The sequence below is a fragment of the Ammospiza nelsoni genome, chromosome 5 (assembly GCF_027579445.1).
Source record: "Ammospiza nelsoni isolate bAmmNel1 chromosome 5, bAmmNel1.pri, whole genome shotgun sequence".
Lineage (NCBI taxonomy): Eukaryota > Metazoa > Chordata > Aves > Passeriformes > Passerellidae > Ammospiza > Ammospiza nelsoni.
The window spans coordinates 41,614,132-41,640,006 of NC_080637.1; positions in this window are offsets into that span (position 1 = coordinate 41,614,132).

Consider the following 25,875-nt stretch of genomic DNA (forward strand, 5'->3'; position numbering starts at 1 on the left):
TGCTCTCTCAGTGATTTACACAATGGAGAAAACACAACTCTGAGATGAGAAATTCCAGAGGACAAGATCATATTTGGCAACTTAGCTCACATCAGCATTGCCTAGGTTGAGGTGAGCAGCAGAAGAGAAGCAGATTAAAAGGGTCTAAGGAGAAAAGGTGATCTGATAGAGGGATAAGGCCATTGGAGATAGTTTAGACTGCTGTGAAGGTAAGGCAAGCTGCCCAGTGCACAATATGAACCTGAACTCAGTTATGTCAGAGCAGATGATTCAGTACAAATTACAGTCCCAGAGTGAGTGGTTCATACAGCCAACTGTAACAGCACACTACTCGTCAGAGTATTGTCACAACAGAAGTGCTGGTCTTTCATCAGAGAATGTCAAAATACATTAATGTCACAAAGTTACATGTTCATTCCATAAACTCAACTGCAAAAAGTGTCAGGAGAAAAGACTCAACTTTTCTGTACATGCATATGTAGAGGCGATGCTCTATGTCAGCCTAAGTCGGCTGTTATTTTGGGTCTACTGTGAGGGTCTAATTTAATTCACTTCCAAAAAAACCCAAACCCAAACAATTTTATATGGATTAGAATGATGCAATAAAGCTACCTGGGCCACGTACTGGCAGCATTCTCAATAAGAAAACATGAATGTGAATTTTGAATTTTTACACTGAATAGATAAATTTTCAGAAAAAAAGCTACTGAAATGTGGAAATATTTTCTACTTCTCTGATGATCACATCACTGCAGTACTTCAGCTGGTCACAAGGTCGTCACAAGCATCTCCTTGTTAAATGGCTACAATTTTTCTCCAACTAGAACTTTCAGAGAAATATTTTACAAATCTGATTCTACAGCTGAATGGTATTTGTACAAAAACTCTGACGAATTTTCAGATGTCAGAACTATTGAATCTCTGGGAAAAAATTGTAAGATAAAACTGATAAGAACACAGTTGCATAAATTTTCTACACAAAATAGGATAATTTTGTAAACCACCCACTCAGCACCTAGTTTCCATAATTGCTTCGGAAATGTTTTGAATATTAGTCCATTATATTTTGGTAATTAATTACTTCATTATTGATGCCTAGATAAGGCATTTAAAGTTTCAAAGTTGAAATATTATTTGGTAAGGGCAAACAGTAGAGAAGAAACTCATAATGACTTCACACACAAGAATATAACCTAAGTTATGAAATAAAAACTTCACAGATTTTTTTTTAATTTAAATTTCCCTTTTGATAACATTATCTGTAAGTGTAACCCCAAATAGAGAGATGAAAAGCACTGCTGGAAGCTGTGATTGCTTTGTAATATAGTTTACCCAAATTAAGGGTCACGGGGCTAAAAGAATGAGTAGAACTTCCTGAAAATTGTGGTTTGAATACTAATGTTCATTTCAACATTTTGACCTGTAAGATAGTTGACCATTTTTGAGCAGAATTTTCAGACACTACTGTAGCGAGGGAAGCTCTGTTAACATTTAAATCAGCAGACAAAAGCAATTTTTGTAGACTCAAGTCTGAAATTCTGGTCTTTGAGAACACCTCTCATGATCACTACAAAATACAATACAGGCATCCACTTCTTGAAGTTTTCCAGCATTGGGCATGCCAAATTCCAATTTGCAAGGGATACTAAAGGTACTCAATATTAATGACAGTCTACAAAATACATAAATTATGTCATAAATTCATCACATGAGGTAGTAATTTACTAGCTGTACAACCCTTTCTCCTTCACACTGGGATTCAACTTGTTCCTGAGTTTCATTCTCACATGACAACTTTTTCAGCTGTTCAGTTGAAAGCTTATCAAAGAGGAAATTATTCAGAACAAATATGTCAGTGTTTGGTGTTTTACCAGGGGATTTTGAACCAGTATGAAACGAAGAGCTTGTTTCTGCAGCTAGCATGACAGTGTACAAAACCATGTCACACTAAAAGGGCGGAGGTGAATGATTGAGGTACAGTGTTCTGCTGACTGACCAAGCAACCTTTCTGATGTGCTAAATGTTAAGATAAATTTGAACTGACAAATAACTCCATTTTTGTTATTTATACACAAAAAAGGTTTTTTTTCAAAAGCATTTATAGCAATATCTAATGCGGTCATTACATTATTAAAATAAGCATACTGAAAATACAGAAAAAAAAATTAAAGAGGATACTAAGCAAGGTATTCATCTTCAGTGTTGATTGTTAGGGGAATACTAAATACAAGATGAAGACCTTGAGGACATTAACATATGAAGTGATTTAGTCTTGAAGACATTATCTTCATCCTGACATTGGTTTGAGAAACAGAAGTGAAAAAGACAGTTTGCTGTCAGAGGTCTCTGCTGGTGAGTGGTGAGATGCATTTAAAAACTGCTGTTATATTCATATTAATATACAAAGTTATATATGGTGTATATGTCATACAATGCATTTAGGCATATTTTAAAGTAGAGTTAATGAAGGCAGTAAAAGAAAATTAAAAAAAATAATAATACAAGTTAGTTTTCAGTACTGCTTAATATAACTAATTCTAGGGGACAGTAGTAATGATAGGAGAAGAAAAATATTTTTGAACTAAAATATGGTAGACTTAGATTGCATGTAAGGAAGTAATTCTTTGCTATGATTGTGGTGAGACACCGAAGCACATTGCCCTGAGATGCTGTGGATGCCCAGTCACTGGAAGTATTCAAAGTCAGCTTGGATAGTTTGATTAAAGTGACCTGTTGAAAGTTGTCCCTTCTCATGGCTAGGTGAGCCATGAAGTCCCTTCCAATCCCAAACACTCTATGATTCTATTATTCTGACAAAATCATAATTATCTGCCATCACAGATAGTGTCTTGAATGTTACAACACTGAGGTGCAATTTGAATTATTATTCAGTAAAGCACACATACAGTTTCCTGTAGATTGAAAAGCACATACAAGATACAATACTAACCACTACTTTATTAAGCACAGTCTATTAAAATGATAACATCTTAGGTTTTAGAACAGCTTTAGTAATTAAAGCTGGTCAAACCATTTTGCACAAAATAGCTGAATTTTGGGGGGAATGTTCAATTAGCCTGCTAGATTAAATCTTTCTTGGTTTAAATCTGTCTGCATGATTTACAATGTGAAATCTCTGCTATATATGGAGTTCAGTTTTAAATTAGCACTCACAAGTTCAGGTATCTACACGTGGGGTAGGTATCTTACCTCACTTTATAACCATGCAGAGCAAATCAATGCAAACATTGGAGCCTAGAAATAATTTCATTTTGCTTTAAACTAGGTATCTTTCGACAGATACAGTTGCCTAAACACAACAGTTGTTCTAAATAATGTTTAATATTTTTTTGAGCTGGCCAAGGGCATCTGAAGCATCAACATGCTGCAATACTTCAGCTGGTCACAAGGTGGTCACAAGCAACCTAGCTCACATCAGCTAATTCAGCTACTACAGGCCAGTGTAGCTGAATTCTCCTTTCTGAAAAGTGAAGGGTAGACACAGGAATTACAGGAAACCTGCACCCTCCTCATCCAAGGTCTCCAGGCTGGGCAACTGAACAGCAATTTGCAGAAATCAAAAAACCAGTTTTGCAAAGAATGTATGTTTTACTTGTTTTCCCTTTTGATGTGTACTTAAAAAAATTTAACTGTGAGGTAAAATAAACCCAGTTATTGTAAATCTATGGAGTGTGAGCATAAATTACATATATATCTTGCACTTTTAGGTGAAGCACAGGAAGAATGGTGATCAATATTATGTTTTATTGTCTCAATATTACCTAAAATACACCAAGGAAGGAAAACCAAAAGTATATGGCTATTTTCATCAGCAGGATTGTAAGAGTACATGTGCTCTCTAAGGTAGGACTTCTCCATAATGTGTTTGCTTTTCAGTTGTGAGGCTGAGATTGTAATAGCTTTATTTTTGTGATTTTTTTTTTCTGAAGAAGACATTAGGATATCTAGAGCAGAGTGTTTATGCAGAATCATTCTGCATAAAACTGAAATTCAAGGTTCCACAAGAAAAATCTGAGTAATATGAACATGAGAACATAGGAGATGCATCCTCTGCTAGACCTTTGCTGTAATTTTTTTCTCTTGTTGCTTATTTCTGAAAGTCACATCAAGGAATTATATGTGTACACTAGCACCTGTTAGCACAGTATCTCACTGCATTTGCAAACTTGTAACACTTTCTTTGGTTAAATGAAATTATATAATCCACTGCTTCTATATTAATTCCATTGTGTTTCTCTTGCTTGTAATTAATTTCAGGAAGTAGATTTTTTTTTGTTTGTTTGTGTCTAGTGAATTGACCCTGTCTGTATGCCAGGCCCCCAACAAGACCATTCTATTACTCGCCTCCAGAAACTGACAGGGGAGAAAAAATATAACAAATGGCTCATGGGTGAAGGTAAGGACAGGGAGAGATCACACACCAATTGCTGTCGTTGGCAAAACAGACTCAGTTTGGGGATATTAAATTAATTTATCACTAACAAAATCAGAGCAGGGTAATGAGAAGTGAAATAAATCTTAAAAACACCTTCCCCCAACCTGTTCCTCCTTCTTGGGCTCTACCTCCTCTCCCAGCAGCACAGGGACTCAGGGAATGGGGGTCATGGTCAGTTCATCACAGGTTGTTTTCGCCACTGCTCAGGCAGAGGAGACCTACCCCTGCTTCAGCGTGGGATCCCTCCTGTGGGAGACATGAACAGTGCAAGCCCAACCCCAGGGAAACAGTTCTTCACAAACTGCTGCCATGTGTTCATTACCCAGGGGGTCACAAGTCCTACCAGGAAATCCACTCCATCGTGGAGACCTGCTCCTCTCTGCAGAGGGCTGCAGGTCCTTGGCAGAAGCCTGTTCCAGCATGGGTTTCAGAGCCTCCCTTCGTGCGTTCAGCTGCTCTGGCGTGGGTGTCCCCCATGGGCTGGAGGTGGGTCTCTGCCCTGCCATGGACATCCATGGGCTGCAGGGGCACGGCTGCTTCACCGTGGCAGCGTGGACCACAGTGGAATATCAGCTCTGCCACCTGGAGCACCTCCTCCCCCTCCTCCATTGACCTTGGTGTCTGCAGAGCTGGTCCTCTCACGTATTCTCACCTGCTCTTCTCTGGCCACAATTATATCTGAGTGATAGCTTTTTCTTTTTTGCCTTCCTAAAAGTGTCATCACATTCCCATCATTGTTGATTGTCCCAGCCGTGGCCAGCAGCAGGTCCATCTTGGAGCCACTGAGGCTCTGCATGACATGGAGGAAGGTTCTGGCAGCTTCTCAGAGAAGCCATCCCTGCAGCTGCCTTCTGCCACTACCCAAACCTGGCCACACAAAGCCAATAAACTCTGTAAAGCATATCTTTCTTAGTTATAAACGTTTTTTACAGTCCTCTTTATATACTGCTGGGTCAGTGAATCTTCCGCTTTTAGAGGACATGATAACTATGCCACAAGGACAAGTTTTCTTCCTATTTAGAGTGCATGACAGAGGAGTTGCTTGAAATGGTGCCAGAACAGATCACTATTTGACTGTGCTGACTTCATGGGTAGAGGCTTTCCCCCACCAGCTCTGCTAAACCAAAACAAAGACTCATGTTTTCCACAGTAACCTTGTTTTAATCTAAAAAATTCCCAAAATTTATTTGAATGTATACCTTTTGATATAACCTTGCTTTGGATTCAATTAATAATTAGTTCCTTTTTTGATTATTTTCTGCCTTACTTTAAGTTACAAAATTATATAAATATTATCTATACTGAGTTTTCTTATTGAAGTTAATGACTCATATATTCCACTTCATCTGCTTAATAAAGTTTGAATCCTATTTTATCTTTTCTTTTCTGAAATTAATAATCTGTATGACCTTTGCAACCTTTCGTTGACTTAATATTAAATCTTCATATCTATTTTTGCTTTCTGTGTCTTAAATTGATGAATCCAGTTTTGTTTCATTCAATAAAACTGTTTCCTTTAATCAGTTGATCTTAATTTTTATTTAGATGAGAGAATCCTTTATTACAATTTCCTTGCCATAATTTCTTCATTTCCATGAAAGGTATAAAAGAATAACAAGAAAAATTATTTTAAACAATTAATCTATTGCTTTAGTACAGAGTTTCTTTCACCTCTGTATCCTCTTCCCATCCCATATGTGTTTTTTTATTTTTTACCCATTTTATGTTTTATTTGTATTTTTTACATTTTGTTTCTGTTTTGTCTCAGTAAGGTGCACTCTGAGCCTCTTGCAGCACAGCTTTCCTCCCACATGCTCTCTCTGCACAATGAAATTTGGAGTGTGGCTGTAATTCATCCCTGTGGCAAAAGGTAGGAACAAAGTCCGTGAATTGTCTAAGTCCAACAACAGCCTTTAAATAGACTGTATATTATCACTGTGCATACAAATGAGACATGTAAATGGAGTTTCCTCTGTCAATTTGTTTGCCAATGTTAGATATGTACACCCCAAAAGTAGCCCCTTGGGGAAAAAAAAACGCAATGAAAACCAGCAATCCTAACATAAACCAATCAAAACCATAACTTTTATGAACTCTTAAAGTTGCTATAAATGATATCTCTTATAAAAAAAATTAATTTTCACATTATCAGTATTCTTATTGACAAGATGGATGTTTGAGGGTTTTTTCCCTTATGTATTCAATTGTGAACTCACCAAAAACTTAAGGTGAGTTCTAAGTCTGTTTTGTAGGCTGGTTGAAATGTTTACTTACTTCATATTCAAAACTCCAAGATGTCATTTCAGACCTTTGGTCAACCTCCATGCTTAGGATCTTTTCATCAGTCATTATTTCTGTTGCCATGTGATCCCTAAGCTGTGATTGAAGTTTGCATTTTTAAAATCACATGTTACATAAAAATGATTTTAAAACTACATTACCTAGATGTTTCCTAAATAGATAAAAATCAGAGTATCACAGACTAATAGGATCACAAATGAGTAAGGTTGGAAAGGACCACAGTGGATCATCTAGTCCAATCTCAAAAACAGCAAGTAATACATGAGAATCCTGGAATCATATAATACACTAATCATCAATGTCCAACTCCTGACCCTGTACAGAGTGGCCACAAGAATCACACCATGCACTTGAGAGGATTCTCCAGATGTTCAAACTCTGTCAGGGCTGGTGCTGTGACCACTTTCCTGGGGAGCCTGTTCCTATGCCCAACCACCCTCTGGGTGAAGAACCTTTTTCTAATATCCGCCCTAAACACAATTTCACGCCATTCTCTCAGTCCCTGTCACTGGTCACCACAAGGAAGAGATCAGTGCCTGCCCCTCTTCCCCTCACAAGGAAGTTTAGACTGTGATGAAGTCTCCCCTCAGATTCCTCCAGGCTGAACAGACCAAGTGACCTCAGACACTCCTCATGTGGCTTTCCTTCTAGACCTTTCACCATCGTCAGAGCTCTTTAGAAGTTCTCTAATGCCTTAACATCATTTTTGCACTGTGGTACCCAAAACTGCACACAGGACCCAAGGTGAAGCTGTACCAGTGCACAGCAGAGTGGGATGCTGGTGAAAAAAAGTTAGAAAGAAGGTCTACCAAATGAAGGCCTGCTTCTAAATCTATAAAACTAGTATAAAATACACTAGTGTACTAATATAGAAATTCTCAACCTTTTTCTCTAGCTTTACCTCAATGTGATAGGGAACACATATCTATAGCAAAATGTTAGTTATTGCCTTCAAGTTAGGTGAGGCTGAATCTCCAGTAGATTTAAACTAGTGCAGCTTTTATTTGTTGAAATTCAGTTGTGTCTTTGTAGATTAAATGGGGCTGTGCCAACATTTCATTTGAAACTTTCACTGTGTACCAAAGCATCTCTTTTGAGTGAAATGTCTCTGTAGGTTAATTTGGGGTCATTTAGAAGAAATTTAAAGGAAGATATTTCTGAATTTTTAATCACAAAAAATGTGGTAATGAAATGATCCTGTTCATTAAGAAAAGTTCTTTGGGATGTTATCTGGGAGGAATGGTAACTACTTTTAATTATAACACCCTGTCTAGTCTGAATAATTTAACCACAGAGCATTTTGTGTTACAATGAGCCATTGCTGCAGCCTATGATCCTTCATTCTCTCAAGCAGCTCTTTTAGACCCCTCACTCTCATTCTCCTTCTGTTTGCATTATTCAACACCTTGAAGCACTAGTTAGAAATACTCATAAAGAGGCAATGATTGTGCTTCAAAAGCTTAAAAAGAAAGGAGTTCTTCTTGGTATTTCTTATTTTCCATTGTGAAACACTGTTTTGTACTTGGAACTAGCCTTGCTTTGTATTTAAAGAACTGTTCATCAAGATTATTGTGTTCGAGGATGATATTTTTTGTGCACAGTAACTTTCCATGATGAATAACTTCTTTCAGCTGCCTTCAAGAACCCTGCTCACAGACATGCAGGAAAACAGCAATTCACTGTGATGGTCAGGAGTGAGCGCTGCTGATACCAAGAGAGGAAACATGTTCCAGTATCCTTTAAAATGAAAAATATCTTCCTTGCAGTCCCCTGCTGGTTAAGCAGAATGACTGTTTACTCAAAAATGACTACATGCAGATGAGGAGAGATATTATGGCTTAGATAGGATCTCTCAGTAAAGAGATGAAAATGCTATCAGTTTTTAGTAAATAATTTGAAATATTTAGTCAGATTGTTAGGTGGTTTGTTTTGGTTTTTTTAGTTTTTTAAATTCCTTTAGCCAAATTTTAGCAGCTTCTCATTCAGAATGAAAATAATCTGCATGATATAAAACAGAAATCAGAACATTCATTTCCTTCAAAATCCTTCTTAGAATATATATATTATTTTCTACTAAATGTGATTTTCTACAGTGTGTCTTTCAGATTGACAGTACTGAGGGACAGCTACTGAGAGGAAACGTGCATTTTCCATTGTAAAACTAGATTTTAGACCTAGTTAGAACATATTTCTTACAGATATGTCAAGTCCTCCTTGCCTTGTTATCCTCCTTGTAGCTGCAGGGATGGCAAATGTTGAAAATTCATTATGTTCTTTCTTTACACAAACAAAACCCAAGAAAATAGTTTTTCTAAAGAAAAGAGGTCATTTCTACTTACACAGTTAAAAGAAAAATTAAAATTTCCATCTGGGTGTTTTGTTCTCAATTGGAAAAGAGCAAAATGCATCCTAGAGAAGTCATTATAAGAGACTACCCAAAAATAATTAATAAGATGTGTAGAAACTGTCATATGTACATATGATGTAAAATAAATTAATAGAGGTTTACATTGCTTTCATTGTTTTCCACAATGAGTGCTGTTCAATTCTATTTGACCTTAATTAGTGTAATTGATAGTAGTTTTAGAGCTGCATGCCATTTTAATAATGTAGTTACAGCTTTCATGACAGAAGAAAAATGAAATAGCAGCTGGGAGTTATCTATTAAGAGTGAGAGAGCAGAAAGGTAAAAGGAAAGACTCTTCCAGGACTCCAGGGCTTTTATGGCATTAGTAATGAATGCCTAATGTATTCTAAGAGGAGCACAGTGATCCCCAAGGATGTAATGAAGGGCAGTAGGAGGTAGGATCAATATGAGTTAGAAATTTTATATCATTAGGATATCACATGGCTGCAAGAGTACACAGATAGACCAGTAAAAATGCCAAAGCTTGAATACAAACCATGTATATACATGCATGTATGAATAGGATTACCTGGGCCTGTGTATTTGGGGCTCAGATTGTGTCAGAGAGAGTGCTTAAAAGTTTTTTGGGAAAACATGCAGTGTTACATCTGGTCACAAGGTTAGAGAGAACAACAGGACAATGAAAAATTACTTTGGGATGGATTTGAAATAAGACCAGGGTATAATGAAAAAAAAAGACAATGAATGAGAGCTTCTAAAAACATTCTAAATGAGTAGGTACATTCATTAGCTTCAAGTGGCCATGTTTTTCTTGAAGGTTTCTCCTATCACTGTTAATGACACTCAGTTTCTGAAGCTTGGAGGCTTTACAAGGAAAGAAAACTTGTTCTACTCTCTCTTTCTCACAGATATGGTTAAAAAAAGCAGCATAAAACAAAATAAACCTCTACCAGTGGTACTTAGTGCATATTATACTGCAAGAAGAAGCAAGCATGTCCAGCTAACTGCCAATTATATCTAAATCTGTATTCCACTAAATCCCTCTCTGGCACTACAGTTTGGCACAGTACTTTTGTAGAAGTTACAGTATATGATGAATTCATTCACAGAAGCTTACTATATTTTTTGTTCTAACAATTCTTTTTATTTCTTTAAAATAAAAAGAAAAACATGAGCATAGAGTTAATCAAAAAATATGGCAAAAGATGGCTGAATGGAAAATGAAAGAATCTGGGGACATATACTAGTTTGTAACTGTACATGTAACTAGCAAAGAACTTAGTTGACTTTAGGAAGACCAGCTTTATAATGAAAATAAATAACAAAACATAGCTCTTATAACTTCAGCAGAATTGTACCTATTTCAAAGACTAAGCAAAAACGTCTGAAGTGAGGTACTGACTACGCTATTCATAAAATATTTTTGAAGTTTCTGTCTTGATGGCATTTATATACAAACACAAGAGTATGCAACTGTCTTACAGACATTGGAACGCCCAGATGTAAGAAAGAAAAATATTTCTAAATATTTGTAAATAAATTCTCATCCAGTTTTTTTTCTAGTCTTGCAGAATAATTGTCTTATTTTCTTTTTCCCTTGTGTTTTTGCAGTCCTGTATTCTTAAACAACAAAATGAACTTTGATAATAGGGATTTTAAAACTTTCATTACCTAGGAAAAGGGAAAAACATTCACCCTGTTGTTAAATCTGTTGTTGTTCCAGCTAAAAGTATATTGTGGCTACATGATGGACAAAGTTCTTTTTTTAGATCAATCAGTGCAAAAAAGAAAACACTTTCTTTTTCTGTGCATGTTGTTATGACATATTTTAATATTGGAATTAATACTTAAGGGTCAATTGCATCCAGAAAACAATGAACTCAAGGTTAGACACAGGATTCTACCTTTGGTATGAATAAATATGTACAACAATTGCTTTTGTTATATAGCTTTATAAAATTGGTGCTGTATTAGATGACTTTTCCAAAAATTTTAACTATGCATATTTAGTCTTGCACTACTTAATTACTAAACATGCAAACATTCTTTGCTTTCTATATCTTCTTCTCCTCTGCTTTAACTCAAGAGTCCTTTAGCTGTAGCCACCATGTGCTTCAGAAAGTTAAATCTTTCAATAAAAGGGCAATGTACAAGAGAATCAGAAGTGATATTTGAAATCAGGTCACAGCTCTGATGAGGCACAGCACCTTGATTTCATTATGGTTTTCCCTTCACAATTATATAAATCATGAAAAACAATTAGCATTTTTGATTCCTCCTTTGTCTTATACACTGCTCACTCAGTCCAAGTACAAATTAAAATTTCAGAGATTTACCTAAAATTTATTTTCTGAGTTTCTTATAGGTATTCAACTCTACTTGTTAATCAGTGAAAAGGATAGCATTCACTCTCTGAAATAATGGAAACCTCTTTTTTTGATTCAAAGCCTCATTTTGGTCTAGATGATTTAATTTACTGGGGGAATTGTGCCAACATCAGTATCATCCTCCAATCAATAAAACCAAAACCACCACAATTCCCAGAGCATTTTTATCTATATAATACTTAACCATCATCTGTAAATGTTTCTCTGAATGAGACAGTGTGAGTTTCCTGGTGGATAGTTATGCTGTTATGTTCTTGACTACTCTGTGTACTGAATCATAAATTGAACTGTGCAACAAAATCTGCTCGGCATGAACAGGTTTGTAAACTCACCTGCAAACTCCCTAAATTACTCTTTCTCCTTCTGGTTAAGGATGGAATTACATTGTAGGGACTTGAAAAAATGATTGTGGCAGGGTATTTGCTATTTTATCCTGAAATAATCATGAACCACTTTAGCCATGTTAATCCTGGACTTAAGCTCCTTTAGGTTTTCAGAACATCTTGGTGACTGAATTAACTAAAGCTTAGAAACACAAGATTTTTAGCTTGTGAGTATAAAATAGGTTAATTCATATTTCATGTTTCATATATGAGGACATTTATTACAATAGTGGTATTCTTTTTACAGCACCTCATATGTTGCAAGCTGGGGTTGTCTGAGACTGACTTACCATCTTACAGGGCAACATGAACAGGATTTTAGCTTGTCATTGAGAAAGTGAAAGGTATGTAAAGAATTTGAATTTTGGGGTTTTTTTTTAGTTTGTTTATTTGTTTTAATTGGATGACTATAGTAATCATGAAATATTTTTTCTCTGAAAGGTCACATGAAGTGTTTGTTTGCACAGTACATCAAGTGGCTGTTGCTGGAAATGTATTTCAGCCTTTCCTGAGTGTAATATATGAGGATAAAGACTCTCAAATATACAGTACTGCATTCTTCACTTAGCCTTCTTAAGCAGTAATTACATCAGAAAATTGGGGTGAACAAGAAGCAGAGTAAGCAAATAATCCATTTCTAAGATAAATATTTCATAAAATTTGTCTTTAAAAAAGCTAAAATATACCCTTTGACATAGATTAAAATCAAAGTTTTCCATTTTGAATCTTCAATTGCAATTTACTGAACAAACAGTTTGGACATCTTTCTTTCTTTTTTACTTTCTGGCCTGACTCCATTTTTATCAAATGTTAAGTGATTTGTAAAAACCTCTTATATTTACATAGTAATAAAGAAATGACATTTTTTCCATCTTACATGTAAAAAACTGCTCACTTTATGTCTTAGGTTGCAAATGCAAGATGTGGCCAGGGGTACGTATTCTTCCACCACTGCCATCTGTTAGAGGTGGGGCTGTTATCTTCTGTTAATAGGCCACGTGTTAAAATCAGGTGGGGCAGTTTACTTTATCTCTTCCACAACCCATCCTCCCTCTGAGAAATATCTCCTGTTAATGGGCCCTTGTGTCCCGCTGCATGACTGATAAAATTACATCATCCCGTTGTGGCATGCTTTGCCCAGGGGGAGGAGCCAAGCATTCCTAACTGGATATAATCTGAGATTTGGAACACCACAGGCAGCCTTTTCCCACTGGATTCCCAGAGGAAGATAAGGCCCATCTGCACCACCACTGGACCTTCAGAGGAAAACTACACACTTCTATCATTGCTTCAACAGAACCACATCTGCCGCTCCAGGAGGACTGCAGCCACCATTCAACACTCTGACCCACAGGGTGTCAGGTCATATTCTGACTCTGTCAGTGTTGTTTTGTATTACTGCATTTTTTAAAATTATTTTTCCTAATAAAGAACTGCTATTCCTACTCCCATATCTTTGCCTGAGAGACTCTTAATTTCAAAATTATAAAAATTTGGAGGAAGGGGTTTTACATTTTCAAGAGAGACTCTGGCCTTACTTAGTAGACGCTTATCTTTTCAAACCAAGACACTTTACTATACTATATATCTATATATCTATATATCTGTATAGATATACATCACTGACTTTATTATTGAGGATGAGAAATTGACAAGTGCTTCACGCTAGGAATCTAAATATAATGATCATATGTGGCCAAAGAAAAACCCAGTTTCTTCTAATAAAGAAAAAAGGGGGAAGCAGAAAATTTTAGTCTGTAGGTGATATTTTATGATACAAGTGTTAACACCAGTAAACAAGAAATTAGGAGTTGCTGGTGCTTGGCCAAGTGTAAAAGTATTGCGTTCAAAAATAAAAAAATCCACCCCCAATTATTTTGTCTGGTACACACAATATTAGCCATCTGAATAACACATTTTCCCAGAAACAGTTATTTGGATCCACCCAATGATTCAACATATTTAAAAATTCTCTCATTATCTCTTTTAACTGAACAATTGAGAGAAGGAGTTATAGAAACTCACTGCTGTTGAAAACCTCTTCACCCTGGTTGTTAGATAAAGATTCTACATTTGGAACTGGGCATGTTAAGAGATGTAGTTAGCAGCATATGTGATCAATATGTATCAATAGTACATAGATCAATATGTGTATTTTTACATACTTTTATATGTATTTTGTATATAGAGAGAGTTATATCTATATCTTCCTTGCCTCTCTTTCCATCAGTATTTTACTTTCTTTACAGCTCTTCCATATGAAATCAAATGAACAAACTTTTGCAAGTCTGAATACAGCATGTTCCTAAATTTCTTTTATTCATTACATTTTTAACATCTACACTTTAAATGAAGAACTGAAGGAAAGATGTTTAGTTTTGGGTTTTTTTGTAGACAACATATATTGTCTATGTTGGGTATATTTCATTATTTCATGGTATTCTAAGTCCCATTTTTTAATTATTTTTTGAACAGCAAGTTGTCACATATTGATGTAAAGACTTGACAGGTTTAAAATGTCCCAGAGACATTTATAACATATAACGATAAAATATGTAGCTAAACTCATAATTAAAAGAGAACAAGAGGCAAATGGACATAAACACAGGAGATTCCATCTTAACATGGATGGAATCAGATGGAAAACCCACTTGTTTTACTGTGTTGTGATTCTACACTGGCACACACTGCTCAGAGCACTTGTGGAGTCTTCATCCTTGGAGATCTTCACAAACCATCTGGACATGGTCCTGAGCAACTGACCTTATGTGGCCCTGCTTCAGCAGCAGGGTGGGACCAGGTGGCCTCCAGAGGTCCCGTCCAAACTCAACAATTCTGCATGATTCAGTGAAATCAGTGCACAGTTACAATTTTAGCTTAGCAAACATTTGAGCCATTTGGCTGCTTGGAGTAAGGGACTGTATCTTTCTATTGTCAGCTCAGTCACTGCACAGTTAGGCTTTTTTACACTTCTGTGTATATACCATCTGAAGTGGTGACTCTCTGCTTTTGAAGATGTTGGTTTACTCCAAAAATGCTGTGTCTGTCAAGTCAGTCTCTGAGGATTCTTCATGTGAAATATTAAACAAGCCAGGTCCAAACTGCTGCATTGTGGTGGTAAGAAGCAATCCACTTCTCAGCATTGTCTGCATTTTGTGTAGCTGTTTCTTTTAACCCTTTCATATAGCAAACCAGTCTTTCCCTTCTTAAAGAACATGTTTTTTGCAAAACATCAAGATTCCATTTTGGTATTTCTGATTTCCTCTGATTTTAATCATAAATCATTAAACATTCCTCTCCTTTTTCTCCAGTAAGCATATTTCTAGAGGAAATGTGATAGGGCACATGTTGTGAAAAAGACGTGGTATGTGTGTGTACATTAGCAAGAGCGTTTTTCCTGGTGACCAGTGTATAGAAATATTAGGCCTTGTGTTTGTAACAGCTTTGTTTTCAAGTACCTCATAGGCATGAGCATCAGAAAAAAGTACCTCCTTGATTTCAGAGACTTACACTGACTACTGTTAAAAACTTTCGTGGGGAGCAGTAAGTCACCTAGTGGGTATCATAATCAGAGTTCTTTGAAAGATAAAAAGTACCTTTACCCCCCTTTCTATGAAAAAGGTCTAGCTGGTGATTTTACAACAGGAATGTTTTTTGGGCATGGTTTTTTTCAGAGTCTGGCAGGGGGGTGGAGGGGTGGGGAGTTTTTCCTTTAATTTCCTTTTTGTTTTTCTCTCTTCTATACACTTGTAGTTTCTCTCAGGAAATGGAGTCTGCTCAATCCAGATTATCAGAGTTTAAACTAAATTGCCACATAAAATCTTCCAAAACACTCTTCTGCTTCTTTTCACATCACTATGATGACAGCTAGTCATCCTTCTAAGGAACTTACATATTCTTCATGCTCTAGATCTCCCTGTCTAAATATGTTAGGGATAGATGGATGCTTTTCCCTAACTTTTCTTCAATTTGAACCTGCTTGGTCCTCCCTTGTGGAATTGAAAAGCTGGCATCATTTGTTAGATCCTCCATGCTTTCTTTTGGCTGGATGTTAGTAGAGAGTGAATTAAGTGCTGTATTGAATTCATGAAACAGGTTTTACTTTTGATTCCAAGCAGGCAGAAAAACATCACAAAGCCATTGTATTTCCTAGTAAATTGAAGAAAGAAGATAGGGAAATGGTGTCTTCTAAGCAAAAAGACTTGGCAAAAACTAAATATTTCTGGAATTTATTAAAAAATCCCTTAAAAATAATACAGTTTGGTCTTATAAATTTTGCTGTTTACTACATAAATAAATAAACCATCATAGAAACAACATTTTACTTGTTTGAAGTTCAGACAATTCAAAGACCCTCGCACAGTATTATTTCAGTAGTCTTTGGTAGATGCTTTGTAATATGACCCTAAGCTACATGACTGCAGTCTTATTATAGCTTTGACATCTTCAGATCCAATGCCTTAGTTGTTGCCTTCTCAGATGAAGTTTTTCCATCAGTTTAGTTTCCAAATTTGCCTCTCCTAGTTACTGCTGCACACTTGCCCATGCCCCATCATATAGGCTGACTCTATAAATCAGCCTCAGTCTCCCTGTTGAGAATACTCTCCTAAATTTCAGAAACTTATGTTCGTATTCAAAATACTAATTTCTTCTCTTAATTTAGAGACATGGCAAAAGTGGGCTTCTCTTAAAAAAAAACAAAAACCCCAAAAACTTGACAAAAGAGGACAAATATTTCCATACACACAGTTGAAGCAAGAAGAGATCCCACGACTGATGGATTACCTAGAAATTCTATATTAAATGCAAAAAACCTATGTTAATTCTATATTAAGTACGCACCATTAAATCTCAAAGTCAACCAGTTCAAAGGTTAAGAGTTTCACACATCAATAGCATTAACAGAATATATTTAATAGAAAATTGAATAAAGAAAATGAAGCATGCAGAATAGAATCTCCAACAGAGAACATATGGAACATGTGGCATAGTAAGGTAGAGAAATCAAATAAAAAAGTAACTATATGAAAGAGCAATTATATTGCTTTGAAACAATAAAATAAATTTTTTTAAATGTACTAAACTGTTGAAGTTAAAGGAAAAACATCAACCAAAATCAAATTAATATTATCAACAAATTCTGCAAGTAATTCGTTTTCATTCTCTAGCAATGGGAATATGTGACCATATATACATCATTCTTATGGACTCTTCAGATTCTTCAGAAACATTGTACTTAAAAGAATGGCTTCAGGATACAAAGGTAATTATCCTAACAGCTGAAAACTTTAGTTTTCAGTGTTGATCATAAAGTTTAGAAAATGTAGCAATCTCAAAGCTGAAACCTTCTTTGTATTTTCTGCTTTATATTTAAAATCCTACAATTTAAATGCACTCGTAGTTTACATATAACTATGTTTATATATTAGTTTTAATATTGTGACACTGTGACTGCTTTTATAATAGAGAACATATGTCTGATATTTCTCCAGTAGGCAGTAGAATTGCAATATGTGATGTCCCAATTTGTTTACGTCTCAAAGTATATTTAGATTAAGTAATTAAAGCTAACACTTGACTATTGATAAGGTTTTCATGAATTCAGGCCGTTTTGGTAAGAAATGTTTGATGTATGCTGTATGTTAAAGTAGTAACATTAATGGGACTATAATGCAAACAGAAATCCAACAGCACTGAATAGATACAATAAAGATTTTGCGACCCCCACATTTATTTGTTGCATCACAGATGCCATAAATAGATTCTTAATCTATATGCAAATTAGATTATTTCATACTAGGAAACTGCATTAAACAACTGCTGGAGTGTCTTTAAAACAGCATTTGGGTGCCTGTAAAAAAAAGATGGCTTTTGTACATGAGTTATGAACCACAAGACAAAACTTTCTCTTTAGTTTGGTTAAAACTTTTGCATGGTATTCATATTGGGATATAACTATAGATTTTAGGTCCTCTCAATGTTCTTAATGAACCAATGCTTGCCTCTGTGTTTCAAGACTCACAGATCTGAAACATCTGCTGTCATGCCTAAGCATCTACCTTTAGAAACACATGAATGCTTTTGCCAGTTCAGTGACACCACTACTGTACTTCGCTGGTATTTCAGAAATTGTTTTTATAGTGATTAATAGACTTTTACACCTGTAGAAGCACACAACAAGCAACAAACTGCAATCCATCCTTTCTACTGTGAAGCAAACTGTCCCTCGCCACTGCATGCATTTCCTCCAGCTTGCTTTTCAAGCTAGACTCATCAGTAATGACCAGGCCAATCTCTTTAACTTTCCTCATGTATAGTACAAATATCACCTCCTACCACAAAGGTGCTAAAAGGAAGTAAAATCTTTAACCGCTCACCAGTCCTCCTGTGGTTTTCCACTGCATATCTGAATCTAGCCATGGGGAGCTGCTGAATAATATAGACTGCATTGCGTTAGTTGTGCTACAAAGTTCAACTCTTGATTCTTTGTTTTTCAGCACATAAAAGAGCATAAATTTTATCAGTTACAACTGAGCAGATGTAATCTAACCCTTCCCTGTCTGAGTGGTGATTTCAGGTAGACTTCTCCCCTTGACAGGCATTTCTGCTACTTACAGATAAATCTGATGTACTGAGCTTCTGCAAATTGAGTACTTTCCTCCTGCTATGGGAGCCTGTTTGGGCCTGCTGAACATCTTTGGGTCACATCCAAATGAATATGTCTGCTCTTAAACTATTTGAACCATGCCCTCATACAGGCTGTCCTCTCAGTGTTAGGCCGGAGATTCAGGGTAACATTTTTAAAGGACAAAATATTCATATATCAGTTGCATTCAGTCATTCACAGAGAAACGTTAACAGAAAAGAGCTGTGTTTGTTAGAACTATAAACCAAACAGGATAGATTGCAAGGAAAAAAGGTACAGCAGTGTTTTTTCAAATTTCCGAAAGTAAACAGGTTTGAAATTTTTAAGCACAGTTGGTTAAACATTGTGCATGGACAGACAATCTACTTATATTACAGAGTGTGTTAACTACTGAGTACTTAAAAACAGAGAGACAAACCACAAATAAATACTCCTGAAGCAAACTCTTCTATGTCTAAAAGAGGACTGAAAAAAAAAAACCCAAAGAAAAAAACCCAAAAAATCCACAACAAAAAAATTACTCTTAAGATCTGTCATGACAGCAACATGAATTCTAATTTGAGATCTAATTTTCCTATTTGCATGTATGCATTTGCAAGAAAGCATCACCGGAAACAGGCATACCTGTCTGAGTTATAATTTAATTTGCCAGTTATTTCCAATCACTTCTTTCTTGGTAGGTAAAAATTGTCATTGAGAACCTGCACATGTACTAACCTGAGCTGATTGTTAGTCAGCACTGACAATTTGCCTGCACAAATGCAGCCTGAAGTTGACCTGTATTACTTCTGCAATACCATCAACATGCCACATACCAGAAACTCTCCTATAGCTATATTTTAGACAGTAATATTTCAAAAAACAATGAAACAGCAAAACAACAAAAGATGAACTTAGAACTGGTTACTTAACTTCACATGTAAATATTTTAACAAGATTTCTATTCAAACACTATGATGTTTTCCATATATAGTTAAGGCTTTATTTTAACTTCCAACAGAGAAAATAATCAAGATATCATCATGTACTATACAGAAAACCCCTGGCCTTGGATTACACCTGTGGCCAAGGAAAGAAGCAAAACTGATAGATGAGTCTGCCAAAGCTAGCCTAGCTTATTGAAAATAACCCAGCTGAACATAAATTTAGAAATATGTAGAAATAGAGTGATATAAAACTTTTACAATAGATGTTTTCAGTAAATGGTGCATTTTTGGAGCCATACATTTCCATTCTACAGTTCATTTTCGTTTTTTTCTCCAATACATCTAAGGGCTGTCTGCCTGAGTTGTATATTTTATTCTACTATTTCTTCCTCCAATCACAAAGATATGTAGAATATAAAGTATATTGAATATTAGGGATATAAAGCTTTCAAGATTTCAGCTTCCGTTATAAATTGCAAAGGTAAAAAAAACATAAATGTAAGTTTAAGTTCTATAGAGTTGAGAGAAATATATTCTCTTTTGAATAATCCCTGCCCTAAGGAGGGCATAGACTACCTAGATATTATTTTAGTTTTTTGGTATAGATAAAAGAAATAAAAAAACTTCCTTATATACATCTTCATTTACAAATTACATGATCTCATTTAAAATATTATATTCAAAGATTTTAAATTACTTTTATTGTAAATGGAAATAATCCTACATGTTTTGAATGTATCTTTTGTACACGTGTATTGAATAGACTATATAAAGAAATAAATAGCTACATATAACTAGTGGTATACCAGAAGAGCAGGGCAGTACAGAACATGCAAAATGTTGCTACCCTTACATCAACAGTAGCATGGTATGTGTTCTGTGTCCACCAAAATTGGTGAATTTATGAATCAAGAGTAACCAGAGAGCTGCGTTACAAAATCTCAAATCTAACAATGGTCTTGGAATGGTCACTGGTTATTTTTACAGTTATTTTGTGAAGCATAAATAACTGGAAGGCTTCAAAGAGCCCAGATGAACTCCCTCTACCTTTTCCAACCCTTTCCTGTCATACCTTAGTCTAAGAATCATTCCAGTCTACGCTATCCACATTTATGGCCTAAAGTCCTTCCACTGCATTGTTCTTCCCTCCATAGTATTTTCTTCAATTAATATAAAATACTATAATTAAATTTATTGAATTTTTCTACCAATCCACATTTGTGAAAATGGATACAAGGAGAAAAAGATTGTCTTACACCTGAATGACAACTTCAAATACCATTAGATCTATTAGATTTTTGAGTAAAAATCATTGGTAGACATTGTAGGCATATTCCAGATGAAATTTGCTTTCATTATATACAGATAGAAGTACCAGAAAAGTGGTCAAACAGGATAAAAGGCAGGACTTCAATTACATTTCAAGGCAAACTATGTTCATGAATATCAGTATCTGCCTTTCATGAAAAGATTATGTCATTAAAAATTGCTGGAGAACAAACCCCCAACACAAAAAACAGATGAGAGATGTCCAGCACTCTGACAACTCCTTCAAGGGAACAGATATTAAAATGAAGCCTAAGTCATACTATTAATTACTTTGTAATTTCAGTAAGTGATTAATGGTATGATTTGATCTTCACAAATTCCTTAGAGCAAAAATTATGACTTTGTTCAGTTCCAGGAAGTAAATGATTTTGCTATTGAAAAGTAAATTGTTTCAATTAAGAACAATTTCCAAGACTGAGTTCCTCAGCACAGACTTTCCAGTGTTCTTATTTAGCTCCTTTTTCTTTTATACCTGACTTAACATATTGACCTAAAAATTCAGATTTATTTTTTCATTTGAATGCGATTTCTTCTGCTTTTTTAATTACAGAAGATTGTCTCCTGCTCTGTACAATAACTTTTTAAGTAACTTTACTAAAGTACTTAGTTTAGTAAAATGGCAGGAATGTAAAAAAATTAAAGTTATTTATAAATACACATGTAATAGAATAGAATTAGAATAGAACTCAGATTAAGATTGATTCCACAGCATTAACCCTCCATTTATGATCAATCATAAAGGCCATCTATAAAAAATATTTCATTCTTTAATGTTCTGATTTTGTGAACATTACTGGGAATGTTTTCATTTTAATATCCAAACACCCTGAGAATATTAAATTTGGTTTCCATTCTCAGCATGTGTGTAAAACCCTCTTGTATTAATAATGCTATTGGAGATATTTGTAGACATCTTGTCTTTAAAGGTAGCTACTTTGTAATGTAGTTATTGATACACACAGAAATTTCTTAGAGCTTGTTTGTCATAGGTAAAAATGAAGAATATCTCGTAGGATGGGAATACTTATATATACTTATGCCCTTTTCTCTTTGGCTTTCATTTGTTAAAAAAGTGATATTTTGTTGGATTTTTTTTCTTTTTTTGTTATGCACAATTATTCATACAATTAGTAAGCAAAATCAAACATGTATATGTCATGCAACATAGAAACGTGGTCATATTCACAAATATATTTTCATCTTTCTTATATGTTTTAGCTTTTTTTCACAAATATCTGATTTCCATTGTTTGCAGCACTTATTCCTAAGAGCAAAAATCAAAACATTTTGTGTTTATAATACCACCCATTATTCACAATTTGTATGCAATCAAATAATTAGCTGCAAATTCAGAAATTGACACCAGCTACAAGAGAACTCAACAAAACATGTCATGTGTAGAAGACAGCTGCTTTAGTGTATGTGAGTCAGAAATGTGTCACTGGATCCTTAGTTCTGCACCTTTCCCTCTGACCTATTTCTTTACTTACTCATTTAGGATGCTCAATGTTTTTGAAACAATTTTATACAATGAAGCATTTCTTTTCGTTTCATCAGCTTCCTTGCTAAAAATAAACAAACATTGCCTCTTCATATTCTCCAAATAAATTTGACTTTTTAATGAAAACAAAACCTTGTGAGCATCAAGAGGTGATTTCATGATAAGAAGCGTTTGGTGGAAATACCAACTGAAACTATTCCACGTCCTTCTTGTAATGAGGACAGAAGGTGGGATTACTCATTTTAAAACCTGAATCAGTTTGCTGTTCCCACTCACCAAATGACTCCGCCAGCAGCTGCTGCCTACAAATTGTGCCTGGTTAAGGAGCCACAAGCAGTACGGATGGAACAGCAAACAACAGTGGTGTGGAATGGAAAGAAAAAGTGGGAGCATCTTAATCCAGGATTACTGGATTCTTCGGACCAAGAAATTATAGCAGACAGCATTTGATATCGTGATCAGTACAACAAATATTTGGGGTGCGAGAGAGGAAAAAAGCTACTAAGGTTTTCCATGAATACTTTGATATAAACATAGAGTTTGGAAATGCCTGACTCAGCCCTGTTTTCTGTATGTGATGAAGCCAGATAAGTAACTGCACTTTTCCACTGGAGTTCACGGTTCGTAAAGCTGTCACCGCTGACACTTGCCTGATAGCACTGGGGAAATGACCGCTCACAGCACAACAAGAATGCAGATTGAATTGCTTTGACTATGGGTGTCTTGGGGCCTTGCTAAACATTTTATCCAGGAACCAAGTCCTGTCAGTTCTTAAAACAACTGGAAAAACTGCCCCGTGATGCAGATCCTACTCTCCACATCTTTTAGACTACTAATCTCAATTCCATTTAACAAAAACAATGGCATCCAAACTGACAGCTCTACTTGCTGAAAGTATTCTTAAATTAATTTGCATTATGCATAATTCAGTGTTGGAAAAGACAAAACTTGATTCTAGAATTAGTTGAATTAATGCGCAGAAAATAATGAAGAAATAATGAACATCATATCTAATTTTAGCTTTAGTTGGAATGACTTTTTGCACATAAAGACTTCTTTGGAAATTTTAGAACAAGTTAAACCAAGTTAGAAAGACTCATACTGTTCCCTAAAATATAAGTATGTAGTGTTTGCATGTTGTTAGCCCAAAATTGGAGGAAGGTTTCTGAAAATGTAAGTATGCACTGGAAATTAAATCTTCTTGTTCTCCATAATGTTAAAAATTCACAGTCAGAATATTTTTATGTGATTGCCTGTAGAGAATATCCACAGAGTAGATGTCTGAGAGACTGAAATGTTATGGTTCATGGCTTAAACATTGGTGTGAAGGACTTTTGAAATCTTTATAAAAAGCTGTGACCACTGAAGCCCACCTCTGCCTAAAGATGCCTCCTGAGTGAAACTTTGGACTGTGAGTTAAGACACCTGAGGGAACTTAAGGTAAAGGTGACACTATTCAATCACTTCAGGTCTAAGAAAAAGCAAACGAGGCTGAGGGAGAAAAATGTACCCACAAGAAAGCCAAACCCAGCAGCTGCTCTGGAAATCAGGTCTGGCTGAGTTCAGAGTGGGGGAGGCCATAGCCCACAGACTCATCTGCTGAGGGCAGGTTTGCGCACACTCCCACCAACCCAGGCGGGGAGAGGAGAATTTTGGATGTGTGTGGTAACCACTGGTGAGAGGCAGTGAGCACTCATCCTCCCTCGCCAAACCGGCTGAGCTGTGTGCCTCCCCAGCCCAGGAAGGCCACATCCACGGGACAGTCGCATGAGAGGCGGCAGAGGAGGTGTCATAACCCATCAGAGACCCCCCAAAGTGCCTCCAGATTCCAGAGACCTTGCAGCACAGGACTGTGCATGACGGAAAGTGAAAAAACACATCTGCTTCAGAAGTCTGCTGCAGGAGCCTGTGTCAAACTTGCTCCCCCTCAGGAAAGCTATCTGGGCATTTCCACCTGGCTAATTAATATGTATATTAATCCATTGGCCTCTGTGGGGTTTTTTTGGGGGGATACCCTCACTGCCAAGAAGACCAGATGGAGAGGATCAACAGGGCGTCACTGGGATCCACTGAATGGTGATATTTTCCTTAGTCTGTCCTGTCACTATTTTTCTTTCCCCTCATCTCTTTTCTATTTCTTTCTCTTCCCCAGCCCACCCCCCCCCCCATCCCCTGCCCCCATCTCTCATTTTTAAAGTTTTAGTTTTCTTTTTTAACTTCCAAAGAAATGCAAGGGAAAATCATCACTTCTAAATCTCACTGCAAATGACTATACTATAGAGTCGAACCTGCAAAAAATAATTTTAAAATATTCTTTTTGGATTGAGTATCAAAGCGAAATATCTACCAGAATTAGAACTGAAATGGGTTTGAATTCTGTAGGCCCTCCACAAAAATACTTATTTGACTTTGATTATATTAAAATTAAAATTATGTAACTCACTTTTATATGATCTAATTGAATAAATTATAAATAAAGGAAAGCAGAAGGGAAAAAACTAACAGTATCTCAGGTAAATATGCACGTCTGTGGTGATGGTGTATTCCTCTGTTGCAAAATTTGTTCATCACTTCGCCCTTCATACACTTACACTCACCCAGTTTAATTTATTCATTATTTGAAGTTATAAATATAATGCATACATGAAGATGGGGGGGTTATTGGAATAACTCCAACTGTATACTTTTTAAACCTTCTTTTTGTGTAAAATTTATGATGTACAATCGTAAAATGTGTACAATTCAATGTTATATATACAAACAGTTCGTGTTTCCGGTGTTTTATTACCTTATATATTACCTGCTTATACATAACTGTATAATACATATTACCTGTACGTATAGTACTATAATTTATTTAAATATATATCTTATACAATCATAGAATGGTTTGAGTTGGTAGGGACAGCAAAAAGCATCTAGTTCTAGCCCTCTGACATATGCAGGGATGGCATTCACTACACCGGGTTGCTCAGAATTCCATCCAGTTTGACCTGAATACTTCCAGGGATGAGGCATCCACAACTTCTCTGGGCAACCTTCTCCAGTTCCTCACCAAGCTCACAGTAAAGAATTTCTTCCCAATAGTCAATCTAAAATTACTCTCTTTCAGTTGGAAGCCATTCCCCCTTGTCCTGTCAGCACATACCCTTCAGCTACTGGAAGGTAACCATTAGGTCACCCAGAATCCTTCTCTTTTCCAGGCTGAACAATCCCAAACCTCTCAGGCTTTCCTCATAGGAGAAGTGCTCCATCCCTCTAATCATCTTGGTGTCCTCTGGACTGTGTGGACTCTCTCCAGCAGGTCCCTGTCCTTCCTGTGCGGGGAGCCCAGAGCTGATGCAGCCCTGCAGGTGGGGTCCCACAGGAGCAGAATCCCCTCCCTCCCTGCTGCCCACGCTGCTTTGGCTGCAGCCCAGGACACCTTTGGCTCTCTGGGCTGGGAGTGCCATGGCTGGGCCATGTCCAGCCTCTCATCCACCTGCACCCCCAAGTCCTTCTCAGCAGGGCTGCTCTCCATCTGTCCGTCCCCCGGTTTGGATTTATAATGGCAGTTGTCCTGAGCCAGGTGTAGCTCA